Here is a 16,006-nt window from a genome sequence, read left to right on the forward strand (position 1 = left end):
ATCATAAATTTCCTTAAAATGTTGGAGCCAGCATTCATCCGGGATGACACAATCCATGTCTAAGTTCTCCTGCTCTGAGAAGAACGGGTGTTTTATGGTTGACCAAAACTTCCTGCTATCCCGCAAAACTTCAGTTGAGAGAAGATTCTCCCATGCCTCCTCTTTGATTTATTTTTTACGTTTTGCAATAACTATTTTATATTCCTTCCGAAGGTTAGCAACAGGGCCCTGTCCCTAGGCCTAGATTTCAGAGCCTGAAGAAGGAATGCCATGCGCCTTCGGAACAACCACCATCAAACCATCTTTGTGCCTTCCTAGAATTGTATTTATTAACTACCTCTAGTTTCTTTGCTATCTGATCGCAGACTGCCACATAGGATCCTAAGATCTCCCCGCTTGGGGCCAAGCTATCGAGGCAAATCGCAAGATTTGCCTCCTCCTTAACTGCAAGGTCCTCAAAAAAGGATTCCGGTGCCATCCTGTCCCATTTAATCCTTTTCCCTTGATCTTTAGATCTATACCCATAAGTCAACCTCTAAAAGGACCGGGTTATGGTCACTAAATGTTGAAATCACCACGCTATAGCCTAGGGTCTTAACCCAAACCGCCGGAGATAGAGAAAGATATATTCAATAACTGTGTTGGTTCCTCTTCCGTTCAAATAAATTTGTGATGGCCAAAAATTCTTCGAGTGCCTCTCCCTGGCTATTGTGCTCAAAGTGAGGTACCGCTGCGGTAGGCGGCCCACACGGGTCACCTGAGTAACAGTCCCATTTACACAGGTGAATATTAAAATCTCCTAAAGGATCACATCGAAAACAGAGTTCTGAGTAAGTTTATAGACTGACAAAAACTGGTCCAGAGCCCTTAGGTGCTCATTATACTGTGAACCATCTTTAGAATTATAAAAGTTAATTAAGAGAAGCTTCTGCAAAAAAATCACACTTCATTCTAGTATCATAATATTACTGGAATCTAGGTCCAGTTTTTTAACGACACCTATCAGGTTAAGAGAAAAGAGGAAAATTAGACCACCCTTAGGCCTCCCGACAGTTCCCTGGACTGCTGGGATGGCATAGCTTAGGTAACCATCGATACTGAAGCTACTAGCAACATTCCACGTTTCCTGCAGGGCAATAATGCTGTACTGTTTCACAAAATCCAACCACCGATCATCAGTCCTCTTGGGCCTAATACCCGCCACATTCCAGCTCAAAGTCCTGCATGGTGCTAACCAATTGGCTCCCCATTTAAATCACCCTGATTTTGAATATTAGCGGATTGTCAATCGTTTGAATGCAATTGCGACAATGGAGAGAAACAATATGAAAAGCCTATCTCCATGTTTGACTGGTGCAGCTGAGAGTTAGTTGATGGAATAACCTGGGGAACCCTTTCTGTCCTCTCTGATGGCCCTACCTCTCGCCCATTATGAGCGGTATCCTCAATTATGTGTGGATTCCTCAACAAACTACCCCGGGTTGGCAGTGACTGATGTTTAGTCAAGTTCTTTTGGTATGACCTAACTGGAGGGTAGGGGAACAGGTCTAATGCCTGTGTTATGCAACTCCGAGGCGTCCCAAAATAATCTCTCAGCAATAAACCGGGTATAAAAGTTCACTACCACACAGTCCCTGGTAATACATTTGGGACGAAGACCAACCCAGTCAACTCTCCTTGTCATAATGATGGATCTTGGGATGTCAGAGCCACCACTACTGTGATGTGCACACCAGTGACTGGTTAACTTCAGGAGATCCTGAGTTGATTCCTTCATGCCATCCCATAATGGGGGGACCCCCGTAAAAACAGCCACCAGTGGGGCAGCGTCAGGCGGTAGATCCAAAGTAAAGCCCTGCCGGTACTCATGTCTAGCTCTAGATGGGGGTGATCTCCAAGTGTTACCAGCTTCATAATTAGTGTTCCATACTCCATCTTTTTTTAATGTTAAGTGGTCTGTTTTCTACGGTTGTTTCTAGATCCTTTTCCCTAGTTGGCCTATTCTCTTTACAGGAAACGTCTGCCCTAGGTTTATTGGGATAAATTACTTGGTCCTGGGTTGGGCGCCCTTCTTGGCCTATATACTGTTTCAAAAACACATAAATGTTATCACATTTCTTTAACAGCCCTACTACACATGTATTAAAGGTGTCCACAATGTCTTTCGTATTGGCCACTAGTGCAGGTTCCAAACGTGCTGTAAACAGTTCCTCTAACATCTCCCCGACATATTCTCTAATATTCGGGTCCATACAATAGGCAGCAATAATAGGCTTTTGTCTCTTGGTGGGTTTTTTAGCCAGCCTGCACTTACGCGATGGATGTTGTAGGGGGGTCTATGTGCTACTAACCCCATGTCCATCTGTCGCCACCAATGTATCAGTCTCATCAGCAAGGGGCTTGATCAGTGTAGGTCGTTTAATTATCACAATGTTCGGCTCTAGAGGTATACTCGGGGTCTGATCCAACACTGAAACAACTGCTTCCAGGACAACTTCAGCGCTACCCATGCCCAGTTCTCTCTCTGCATTAGCGATTTATTTGGATAGTACCCCCACAGCAGATGTTAAATAAGATATATTTGATTCCGATTTTCTTGGCACCTTAGCTTTTTTCCCTTCATGCTCCTCATTACATTGGTGTTTTCGCTTACCCATTGTAGATATCAGAGGGGTAGCCCGGCCAGGCCTCTTCTGGCCCCTGATGGCCACAGACGGCCCGCCCTTTGCCCGGACTTCGGAGGGGCTGCCGGTCACGTTCTCTGCCCCCGCAGGATTCTGGGGCTTGAAGCCTTCCCGAGTATAGCCCCGCTGTAGCACCTCATCCGCTGTTGCTGCACTGCGTTTCCAGCAGGAAACGCGAGGTCCTCTATAACCCGGTGGCGAGAGGAGGGGCTGCCGGTCATGTTCTCTGCCCCCGCTGGATACTGGGGCTTGAAGACTTCCCGAGACTGCCCCCGCTGTAGCACCAAGTCCGCTTCTGCTGCACTGCGTTTCCTGCGGAGCGGGAAACGCCAGGTCCTCTATAACCTGGTGGCCAGGGGAGGGGCTGCTGGTCACATTCTTTTCCCGGCTGGATACTGGGGCTTGAAGTCTTCCCAAGACTGCCCGCTGTTGCACCAAGTCCGCTGTTGCTGTGCTGCGTTTCCCGCGGAGTGGGAAACGCGAGGTCCTCGATAATCCGGTGGTGAGGGGAGGGGCTGCCGGTCACGTTCTCTGCCCCCGCTGGATACTGGAGCTTGAAGTCTTCCCGAGTCTGCCCCCGCTGTAGCACCAAGTCCGCTGCGCTGCGTTTCCCGCGGAGCAGGAAACGCAAGATCCTGTATAACCCGGTGGCGAGGGGAGGGGCTGCCGTTCATTTTCTCTGCCCCGCTGAATACTGGGGCTGGAGGTCTTCCTGAGTCTGCCCTCCATGTAGCATCAAGTCCGCTGCTGCTGCGCTGCCTTTCCCGTGGAGCGGGAAACCCCAGGTCCTCCATAACCCGGTGGTGAGGGGAGGGGCTGCCGGTCACGTTCTCTGCCCCCGCTGGATACTGAGGCTTGAAGTCTTCCTGAGTCTGCCCCCGCTGTAGCACCAAGTCCGCTGCTGCTGCGCTGCGTTTCCCACACTGCTACTAAATCCTCCCTCAAGATAGGTATATATCCACTGATTCTTACATGCAGCTTGCTATAAATATAATACATTTTTAAATAACAATCCAAACCACATTCACTGGATGATGCCATCACTGATGTCATCAGTGATGTCATTTGAGATCTCATCAGTGATGTCACTGACCGCATCATGAATGATGTAATATGTGACATCATCACCAGTGGATTGCGGGCGCAAGAGTTACAGTTAGTACAACTAACTATAACAGAGGAATTTCAATTGTTTTGTATGAGTGAAATGTCCAGCTAACTATAACACCCCTGAAAACTATGTTTTTTTCAGTATATATATATATATATATATATATTCACTGAAAAAACCATGGGTTATAGACCTTATATAGTTAGGAATTAGCATTTACAAAACCTTATTTTACTCACACAAAACCATTGAAATTTGCATATATAGTTAGTTGCACTAACTATATATCGCGCACCCGCAATCCACTGCTGATGATGTCACATATTACATAATTCATTACATGGTCAGTGACATCACTGATGACATCACTGATGACATCTCAAATGACATCACTGATGACATCACTGATGACAACATCCAGTGACTGTATGTTTCTGTAAAGTTAAAATATGTCTTACATATTGAAGAATGAGTGGATGTATAAGTGTCTGGATGAAGGATTTAGTAGGTGCATGTCTGACTGTATGAGTGAGTGATTAAATGTGTCTCACTGAGTGCATGGGTTAGTGACTAAACTGTCTTAATTTGTGCATCATTATGTCTGTTGTTCTGTAAACTGCTGCATGTGTTGATCAGTAGCTATATGAGTAACTATATGGGTTATTGATTGGTTGCCCAAGTATTTGTATGGGAGACTGAGTGTGTGTGTGGGTGGCTGGGAGTGGTATGACTCTGTGCATAGATGTGTGAGCAGTTGATTCACTAGATGTATGGGTTCAAAAGTGCATGCGGAAACAGCTGTATGGGTGGTTGACTGTGTGCATGAGTGTATTGGTGAGTGAATGGATATCTCAGTGATACATGTCAAAGTAAGTACATATGTAAAACACAGTACATGTGAGAGTTGACATATATAAATAACTGTGCATAAGAGCCAGTGAATGTGTGAGTGGTTGTATGGATCATTGTGAACTTGTATCAGGGATTGTATAAGAGAGTAAATATGTGTTAGTATATGTTTGAATAAGTAAGGTGTGTATAACTGTATAGTTGAGGAAATGGAGGTGTGATTGATTCAGAGCATGACTGACTAGGTGTGTGAGTAACTCCATGGATGAGTGACAGTCTGTGAGTGTCTGTTTACACTGATTGTATCTAAGGTTATATTAGAGTCTGAAGAGGTTCATCGTATTATCACATGAATGATATCATCAGTGATGTGATAAGTAATGTCAAATGAGATGTCATCAGTGATGTCATTTGAGATGTCATCAGTGATGTCATTTGAGATTTCATCAGTGATGTCATCAGTAATGTCACTGACCATGTCATGAATGATGTAATATGTGACATCATCAGCAGTGGATTGCGGGTGCGCGATAAATAGTTAGTGCAACTAACTATATATGCGAATTTCAATGGTTTTGTGTGAGTAAAATAAGGTTTTGTAAATGCTAATTCCTAACTATATATGGTCTATAACCTATGGTTTTTTCAGTGAATTGTCAAGGTTTTGTAAATGCTAATTCCTAACTATATATGGTCTATAACCTACGGTTTTTTCAGTGAATTTCAATGGTTTTTTAATTGCAAATATCAAAAGCTGTAAAACGTATTCTTCATTTAAAGGAAAAATATATTTTTTATGTATTTAATATAATTTTTTTATGTATATAATTTTTTTTTTTCCGCTACCGGTCCGCGCACCGGGTAGCTTCCCGTTAGCTTAATTTGGTGCCGTGACCCGATCCGCGCACCGGGAAACGTTCCGTTAGCGCAAGTGCTGCATTCGAAAACAACATCGTGACGCGTCACGTAAGCGCGACGTATCGCGTTGCCGCGTAATGCGTCTTATGACGCGCCGAGTTAGCGCACTCGGAAGTGCTCCGGAGCGCGACCCGAGTCGCAAAGCTCAGCACCCCGGAAGCGCTCCGGGCGCGGAGTGGGACGCGTAACGTAAGCGTAACAGGTCATGTGACCTGAAAATAACACTTTTCATTGGTTTAGAACATTTTTTTTTCCCAAATGTTGAAAGCCCCCACCTTTTTTCCTCACTCTCACTTTCATCTTTGTGAGAGGAAGACCTGGTTCTGCTTGTTCAGTCATGGCATCTGTAGTAGCTGCAGCTGGTGGACCCCCACCACCACCACAACCACCTAGGAAGGAAGGACCACCTGCAAAGTTCCTTCTAAACCCAGAGGAAGAGGAAGAAGAAGAGGAAGAGGATATAGAGCCGAGGCAGTTCTTGCGTGAAGAGCCCTGGCAATCCCACCGCTTAGACCATTTTATATGGCAATTTTTTTCTTACCCTCGAGGGCAAAAAAAGGTCAATGCCCGGCTGGTGACATGCCTCATTGTGATGCACAGACTACCATTGCCGAAACACAAGGGAATGCATCTCAGGGAGATAAGTCAAATACGTGGTAGATAAAAACATTTTCGTGTTTATGCACGCTGATGTGCTTTGAACGATGCCCCCCCCTCCTCATCATTTAGATTACCACCGCCCATTGCACAAAAGCGTACTAGGCGCTCCCCACGCAAAAAAAAAACGATTTATTTTTTTTTGCCCCGTGGGGCCCTTTTAAAGCCTCCACACAAACCTAGGGGGTCAGGGAGGATCTACTATGCCCCCTTACGGTCATTTCCCCCTTCGTTTTGGCCTCCTCTTGCCTCTCGATCCTACCGAGAGACAAGAAGGCGGCCGCTCCGGACTGTTTAGAATGTTGACAGACACCGGAGAGCCAATCAGCTTCGCTTCGCGAAGTTCCGTTTCGCGTCAAGTACGCGAACCGGAGCGCTAACCGGGACGCTGTCACAGATATATATATTTTTTTGAACGTTAATTTATCAAAATCCACTGGAGCACATATATTGAGACCTATCAAAGGCACATTGGGCTAAGAGTCCCTACAATTTTGCCAAGTTTCATGCAAATCCATTCAGCTGTTCGAGCTAAAAGTGAGGCCAACCGCCCTATGGAAATGAACATGGGAAAAACGCGTTTTGGGACACCCCTTTTTTCTCGTCCCCCCCTTGACGAACACTCCCCAAATTTTCAGGAGCTGATCAGACAAAAAATGTGCAATTTTCCTGAAAATTTCAGGCAATTCCGTCCACAATCGCCAAAGTTATTAAACATGGAATTTTCAAAAATCCCATCGAGAAAAAATCCTAACTATATATACCTACTGGCGACCGCCAGTAGGTAATATACATAAATATATACAGGACAGAATTATGACTATTTGGGCGCTGAGGAAGGCTCACTAATGCCGAAATGCATTCGCCTGTCATAATTGGCGAATAAATGGCTTCCCTGGTTAACCCCTGCTGTGGCCTCTGCTTTCTTTTTCGAGAGGAAGGTTTCTGCATCAATTTTCACGTCGGCCAGAGACGTGCCACGGAGGCCCCTGCTCTACAAAGTGGCCCAGACTTCACTGGCTTCTTACCTTGACAGGTTTTGCATTTCCGAGGGATCGGACAGCCTGGGCCCGCCTTGGTGATGGGGGAGAAGCAGGCGGTTGTGAGGTGTTCCACTTCACACAGGGCGGCGAGCACGGTCTCTCTGCCCCCGCTGATATGTTTCCCTGGCATTAAGGCTGGAGCAGTTGGGGACCCGAGGAGGCTTTATCCACATAAAAACAAGCAAGTAAACCTGCTTTCACTTTGCGCAGTGTCCTGCATCGAGCAAACATCACTTGGTGTAATTAACCCCTTGCATAACTTACCCGGGACATCTACAGTGTATTCTGGGTCTTGCAGTCCAGACGAGATCAGAGGACAAGCAACAGGTGTGCAGACTTCGTTGGGGGCGGAGCCTGTTTAAACTTTTAAATAGGTGGCAGGATTCTGGAGAGCAAAGGACAGAATTATGACTATTTGGGCGCTGAGGAAGGCTCACTAATGCCGAAATGCATTCGCCTGTCATAATATGCGAATAAATGGCTTCCCTGGTTAACCCCTGCTGTGGCCTCTGCTTTCTTTTTCGAGAGGAAGGTTTCTGCATCAATTTTCACGTCGGCCAGAGACGTGCCACGGAGGCCCCTGCTCTACAAAGTGGCCCAGACTTCACTGGCTTCTTACCTTGACAGGTTTTGCATTTCCGAGGGATCGGACAGCCTGGGCCCGCCTTGGTGATGGGGGAGAAGCAGGCGGTTGTGAGGTGTTCCACTTCACACAGGGCGGCGAGCACGGTCTCTCTGCCCCCGCTGATATGTTTCCCTGGCATTAAGGCTGGAGCAGTTGGGGACCCGAGGAGGCTTTATCCACATAAAAACAAGCAAGTAAACCTGCTTTCACTTTGCGCAGTGTCCTGCATCGAGCAAACATCACTTGGTGTAATTAACCCCTTGCATAACTTACCCGGGACATCTACAGTGTATTCTGGGTCTTGCAGTCCAGACGAGATCAGAGGACAAGCAACAGGTGTGCAGACTTCGTTGGGGGCGGAGCCTGTTTAAACTTTTAAATAGGTGGCAGGATTCTGGAGAGCAAAGGACAGAATTATGACTATTTGGGCGCTGAGGAAGGCTCACTAATGCCGAAATGCATTCGCCTGTCATAATATGCGAATAAATGGCTTCCCTGGTTAACCCCTGCTGTGGCCTCTGCTTTCTTTTTCGAGAGGAAGGTTTCTGCATCAATTTTCACGTCGGCCAGAGACGTGCCACGGAGGCCCCTGCTCTACAAAGTGGCCCAGACTTCACTGGCTTCTTACCTTGACAGGTTTTGCATTTCCAAGGGATCGGACAGCCTGGGCCCGCCTTGGTGATGGGGGAGAAGCAGGCGGTTGTGAGGTGTTCCACTTCACACAGGGCGGCGAGCACGGTCTCTCTGCCACCGCTGATATGTTTCCCTGGCATTAAGGCTGGAGCAGTTGGGGACCCGAGGAGGCTTTATCCACATAAAAACAAGCAAGTAAACCTGCTTTCACTTTGCGCAGTGTCCTGCATCGAGCAAACATCACTTGGTGTAATTAACCCCTTGCATAACTTACCCGGGACATCTACAGTGTATTCTGGGTCTTGCAGTCCAGACGAGATCAGAGGACAAGCAACAGGTGTGCAGACTTCGTTGGGGGCGGAGCCTGTTTAAACTTTTAAATAGGTGGCAGGATTCTGGAGAGCAAAGGACAGAATTATGACTATTTGGGCGCTGAGGAAGGCTCACTAATGCCGAAATGCATTCGCCTGTCATAATATGCGAATAAATGGCTTCCCTGGTTAACCCCTGCTGTGGCCTCTGCTTTCTTTTTCGAGAGGAAGGTTTCTGCATCAATTTTCACGTCGGCCAGAGACGTGCCACGGAGGCCCCTGCTCTACAAAGTGGCCCAGACTTCACTGGCTTCTTACTTTGACAGGTTTTGCATTTCCGAGGGATCGGACAGCCTGGGCCCGCCTTGGTGATGGGGGAGAAGCAGGCGGTTGTGAGGTGTTCCACTTCACACAGGGCGGCGAGCACGGTCTCTCTGCCCCCGCTGATATGTTTCCCTGGCATTAAGGCTGGAGCAGTTGGGGACCCGAGGAGGCTTTATCCACATAAAAACAAGCAAGTAAACCTGCTTTCACTTTGCGCAGTGTCCTGCATCGAGCAAACATCACTTGGTGTAATTAACCCCTTGCATAACTTACCCGGGACATCTACAGTGTATTCTGGGTCTTGCAGTCCAGACGAGATCAGAGGACAAGCAACAGGTGTGCAGACTTCGTTGGGGGCGGAGCCTGTTTAAACTTTTAAATAGGTGGCAGGATTCTGGAGAGCAAAGGACAGAATTATGACTATTTGGGCGCTGAGGAAGGCTCACTAATGCCGAAATGCATTCGCCTGTCATAATATGCGAATAAATGGCTTCCCTGGTTAACCCCTGCTGTGGCCTCTGCTTTCTTTTTCGAGAGGAAGGTTTCTGCATCAATTTTCACGTCGGCCAGAGACGTGCCACGGAGGCCCCTGCTCTACAAAGTGGCCCAGACTTCACTGGCTTCTTACCTTGACAGGTTTTGCATTTCCGAGGGATCGGACAGCCTGGGCCCGCCTTGGTGATGGGGGAGAAGCAGGCGGTTGTGAGGTGTTCCACTTCACACAGGGCGGCGAGCACGGTCTCTCTGCCCCCGCTGATATGTTTCCCTGGCATTAAGGCTGGAGCAGTTGGGGACCCGAGGAGGCTTTATCCACATAAAAACAAGCAAGTAAACCTGCTTTCACTTTGCGCAGTGTCCTGCATCGAGCAAACATCACTTGGTGTAATTAACCCCTTGCATAACTTACCCGGGACATCTACAGTGTATTCTGGGTCTTGCAGTCCAGACGAGATCAGAGGACAAGCAACAGGTGTGCAGACTTTGTTGGGGGCGGAGCCTGTTTAAACTTTTAAATAGGTGGCAGGATTCTGGAGAGCAAAGGACAGAATTATGACTATTTGGGCGCTGAGGAAGGCTCACTAATGCCGAAATGCATTCGCCTGTCATAATATGCGAATAAATGGCTTCCCTGGTTAACCCCTGCTGTGGCCTCTGCTTTCTTTTTCGAGAGGAAGGTTTCTGCATCAATTTTCACGTCGGCCAGAGACGTGCCACGGAGGCCCCTGCTCTACAAAGTGGCCCAGACTTCACTGGCTTCTTACCTTGACAGGTTTTGCATTTCCGAGGGATCGGACAGCCTGGGCCCGCCTTGGTGATGGGGGAGAAGCAGGCGGTTGTGAGGTGTTCCACTTCACACAAGGCGGCGAGCACGGTCTCTCTGCCCCCGCTGATATGTTTCCCTGGCATTAAGGCTGGAGCAGTTGGGGACCCGAGGAGGCTTTATCCACATAAAAACAAGCAAGTAAACCTGCTTTCACTTTGCGCAATGTCCTGCATCGAGCAAACATCACTTGGTGTAATTAACCCCTTGCATAACTTACCCGGGACATCTACAGTGTATTCTGGGTCTTGCAGTCCAGACGAGATCAGAGGACAAGCAACAGGTGTGCAGACTTCGTTGGGGGCGGAGCCTGTTTAAACTTTTAAATAGGTGGCAGGATTCTGGAGAGCAAAGGACAGAATTATGACTATTTGGGCGCTGAGGAAGGCTCACTAATGCCGAAATGCATTCGCCTGTCATAATATGCGAATAAATGGCTTCCCTGGTTAACCCCTGCTGTGGCCTCTGCTTTCTTTTTCGAGAGGAAGGTTTCTGCATCAATTTTCACGTCGGCCAGAGACGTGCCACGGAGGCCCCTGCTCTACAAAGTGGCCCAGACTTCACTGGCTTCTTACCTTGACAGGTTTTGCATTTCCGAGGGATCGGACAGCCTGGGCCCGCCTTGGTGATGGGGGAGAAGCAGGCGGTTGTGAGGTGTTCCACTTCACACAGGGCGGCGAGCACGGTCTCTCTGCCCCCGCTGATATGTTTCCCTGGCATTAAGGCTGGAGCAGTTGGGGACCCGAGGAGGCTTTATCCACATAAAAACAAGCAAGTAAACCTGCTTTCACTTTGCGCAGTGTCCTGCATCGAGCAAACATCACTTGGTGTAATTAACCCCTTGCATAACTTACCCGGGACATCTACAGTGTATTCTGGGTCTTGCAGTCCAGACGAGATCAGAGGACAAGCAACAGGTGTGCAGACTTCGTTGGGGGCGGAGCCTGTTTAAACTTTTAAATAGGTGGCAGGATTCTGGAGAGCAAAGGACAGAATTATGACTATTTGGGCGCTGAGGAAGGCTCACTAATGCCGAAATGCATTCGCCTGTCATAATATGCGAATAAATGGCTTCCCTGGTTAACCCCTGCTGTGGCCTCTGCTTTCTTTTTCGAGAGGAAGGTTTCTGCATCAATTTTCACGTCGGCCAGAGACGTGTCACGGAGGCCCCTGCTCTACAAAGTGGCCCAGACTTCACTGGCTTCTTACCTTGACAGGTTTTGCATTTCCGAGGGATCGGACAGCCTGGGCCCGCCTTGGTGATGGGGGAGAAGCAGGCGGTTGTGAGGTGTTCCACTTCACACAGGGCGGCGAGCACGGTCTCTCTGCCCCCGCTGATATGTTTCCCTGGCATTAAGGCTGGAGCAGTTGGGGACCCGAGGAGGCTTTATCCACATAAAAACAAGCAAGTAAACCTGCTTTCACTTTGCGCAGTGTCCTGCATCGAGCAAACATCACTTGGTGTAATTAACCCCTTGCATAACTTACCCGGGACATCTACAGTGTATTCTGGGTCTTGCAGTCCAGACGAGATCAGAGGACAAGCAACAGGTGTGCAGACTTCGTTGGGGGCGGAGCCTGTTTAAACTTTTAAATAGGTGGCAGGATTCTGGAGAGCAAAGGACAGAATTATGACTATTTGGGCGCTGAGGAAGGCTCACTAATGCCGAAATGCATTCGCCTGTCATAATATGCGAATAAATGGCTTCCCTGGTTAACCCCTGCTGTGGCCTCTGCTTTCTTTTTCGAGAGGAAGGTTTCTGCATCAATTTTCACGTCGGCCAGAGACGTGCCACGGAGGCCCCTGCTCTACAAAGTGGCCCAGACTTCACTGGCTTCTTACCTTGACAGGTTTTGCATTTCCGAGGGATCGGACAGCCTGGGCCCGCCTTGGTGATGGGGGAGAAGCAGGCGGTTGTGAGGTGTTCCACTTCACACAGGGCGGCGAGCACGGTCTCTCTGCCCCCGCTGATATGTTTCCCTGGCATTAAGGCTGGAGCAGTTGGGGACCCGAGGAGGCTTTATCCACATAAAAACAAGCAAGTAAACCTGCTTTCACTTTGCGCAGTGTCCTGCATCGAGCAAACATCACTTGGTGTAATTAACCCCTTGCATAACTTACCCGGGACATCTACAGTGTATTCTGGGTCTTGCAGTCCAGACGAGATCAGAGGACAAGCAACAGGTGTGCAGACTTCGTTGGGGGCGGAGCCTGTTTAAACTTTTAAATAGGTGGCAGGATTCTGGAGAGCAAAGGACAGAATTATGACTATTTGGGCGCTGAGGAAGGCTCACTAATGCCGAAATGCATTCGCCTGTCATAATATGCGAATAAATGGCTTCCCTGGTTAACCCCTGCTGTGGCCTCTGCTTTCTTTTTCGAGAGGAAGGTTTCTGCATCAATTTTCACGTCGGCCAGAGACGTGCCACGGAGGCCCCTGCTCTACAAAGTGGCCCAGACTTCACTGGCTTCTTACCTTGACAGGTTTTGCATTTCCGAGGGATCGGACAGCCTGGGCACGCCTTGGTGATGGGGGAGAAGCAGGCGGTTGTGAGGTGTTCCACTTCACACAGGGCGGCGAGCACGGTCTCTCTGCCCCCGCTGATATGTTTCCCTGGCATTAAGGCTGGAGCAGTTGGGGACCCGAGGAGGCTTTATCCACATAAAAACAAGCAAGTAAACCTGCTTTCACTTTCCGCAGTGTCCTGCATCGAGCAAACATCACTTGGTGTAATTAACCCCTTGCATAACTTACCCGGGACATCTACAGTGTATTCTGGGTCTTGCAGTCCAGACGAGATCAGAGGACAAGCAACAGGTGTGCAGACTTCGTTGGGGGCGGAGCCTGTTTAAACTTTTAAATAGGTGGCAGGATTCTGGAGAGCAAAGGACAGAATTATGACTATTTGGGCGCTGAGGAAGGCTCACTAATGCCGAAATGCATTCGCCTGTCATAATATGCGAATAAATGGCTTCCCTGGTTAACCCCTGCTGTGGCCTCTGCTTTCTTTTTCGAGAGGAAGGTTTCTGCATCAATTTTCACGTCGGCCAGAGACGTGCACGGAGGCCCCTGCTCTACAAAGTGGCCCAGACTTCACTGGCTTCTTACCTTGACAGGTTTTGCATTTCCGAGGGATTGGACAGCCTGGGCCCGCCTTGGTGATGTGGGAGAAGCAGGCGGTTGTGAGGTGTTCCACTTCACACAGGGCGGCGAGCACGGTCTCTCTGCCCCCGCTGATATGTTTCCCTGGCATTAAGGCTGGAGCAGTTGGGGACCCGAGGAGGCTTTATCCACATAAAAACAAGCAAGTAAACCTGCTTTCACTTTGCGCAGTGTCCTGCATCGAGCAAACATCACTTGGTGTAATTAACCCCTTGCATAACTTACCCGGGACATCTACAGTGTATTCTGGGTCTTGCAGTCCAGACGAGATCAGAGGACAAGCAACAGGTGTGCAGACTTCGTTGGGGGCGGAGCCTGTTTAAACTTTTAAATAGGTGGCAGGATTCTGGAGAGCAAAGGACAGAATTATGACTATTTGGGCGCTGAGGAAGGCTCACTAATGCCGAAATGCATTCGCCTGTCATAATATGCGAATAAATGGCTTCCCTGGTTAACCCCTGCTGTGGCCTCTGCTTTCTTTTTCGAGAGGAAGGTTTCTGCATCAATTTTCACGTCGGCCAGAGACGTGCCACGGAGGCCCCTGCTCTACAAAGTGGCCCAGACTTCACTGGCTTCTTACCTTGACAGGTTTTGCATTTCCAAGGGATCGGACAGCCTGGGCCCGCCTTGGTGATGGGGGAGAAGCAGGCGGTTGTGAGGTGTTCCACTTCACACAGGGCGGCGAGCACGGTCTCTCTGCCCCCGCTGATATGTTTCCCTGGCATTAAGGCTGGAGCAGTTGGGGACCCGAGGAGGCTTTATCCACATAAAAACAAGCAAGTAAACCTGCTTTCACTTTGCGCAGTGTCCTGCATCGAGCAAACATCACTTGGTGTAATTAACCCCTTGCATAACTTACCCGGGACATCTACAGTGTATTCTGGGTCTTGCACTCCAGACGAGATCAGAGGACAAGCAACAGGTGTGCAGACTTCGTTGGGGGCGGAGCCTGTTTAAACTTTTAAATAGGTGGCAGGATTCTGGAGAGCAAAGGACAGAATTATGACTATTTGGGCGCTGAGGAAGGCTCACTAATGCCGAAATGCATTCGCCTGTCATAATATGCGAATAAATGGCTTCCCTGGTTAACCCCTGCTGTGGCCTCTGCTTTCTTTTTCGAGAGGAAGGTTTCTGCATCAATTTTCACGTCGGCCAGAGACGTGCCACGGAGGCCCCTGCTCTACAAAGTGGCCCAGACTTCACTGGCTTCTTACTTTGACAGGTTTTGCATTTCCGAGGGATCGGACAGCCTGGGCCCGCCTTGGTGATGGGGGAGAAGCAGGCGGTTGTGAGGTGTTCCACTTCACACAGGGCGGCGAGCACGGTCTCTCTGCCCCCGCTGATATGTTTCCCTGGCATTAAGGCTGGAGCAGTTGGGGACCCGAGGAGGCTTTATCCACATAAAAACAAGCAAGTAAACCTGCTTTCACTTTGCGCAGTGTCCTGCATCGAGCAAACATCACTTGGTGTAATTAACCCCTTGCATAACTTACCCGGGACATCTACAGTGTATTCTGGGTCTTGCAGTCCAGACGAGATCAGAGGACAAGCAACAGGTGTGCAGACTTCGTTGGGGGCGGAGCCTGTTTAAACTTTTAAATAGGTGGCAGGATTCTGGAGAGCAAAGGACAGAATTATGACTATTTGGGCGCTGAGGAAGGCTCACTAATGCCGAAATGCATTCGCCTGTCATAATATGCGAATAAATGGCTTCCCTGGTTAACCCCTACTGTGGCCTCTGCTTTCTTTTTCGAGAGGAAGGTTTCTGCAGCAAATATATATATATAATGGTTGAAGTAACATGTGACTTGGGGGCGGGACTCTACTTACCTTCCAATGAGGGTGGTACTGGACATTTTTAAAGATGCAGGTGGGGCCATCACGCGTCAGCAACAGCAACCGAAGAAGGCTTACTGCCGAAATGCATTTTGCTATGCTGTCTACCATTAAAACGGCTCCTGCAAAGTTCCCCTGTGTGGCCTCTTCTCCTTCCCTATCTGCGAGGAGTGTTGCTTTATATATATATATATATATATATATATATATATATATACATATATATATACACACACATACGGTAAAGGTCCACTCCATTATGTAAAGCACTTTTTTTGGTGTTCAAAATGTTTTATTGAGTTTTCATATGAAGCAATAAACAAAGACAATACAGAAAAAATATTATTGAGCGAAAATACCAAATCACAATATAGAGATACAAGTACATCAATTAAATTATAGTAGCTATCGACAAATATTCTTTGGAAAATTAAAAGGGGGAGGGAAGGAAAACAGCTATAAAAATATTGCATTAACTATAGTATAGAGCTACTATATCGAGGATATTAGTCTACTATATCAATAAAAAA

The sequence above is a fragment of the Lissotriton vulgaris genome, chromosome 3_2 (assembly GCF_964263255.1).
Source record: "Lissotriton vulgaris chromosome 3_2, aLisVul1.2, whole genome shotgun sequence".
Taxonomy (NCBI): domain Eukaryota; kingdom Metazoa; phylum Chordata; class Amphibia; order Caudata; family Salamandridae; genus Lissotriton; species Lissotriton vulgaris.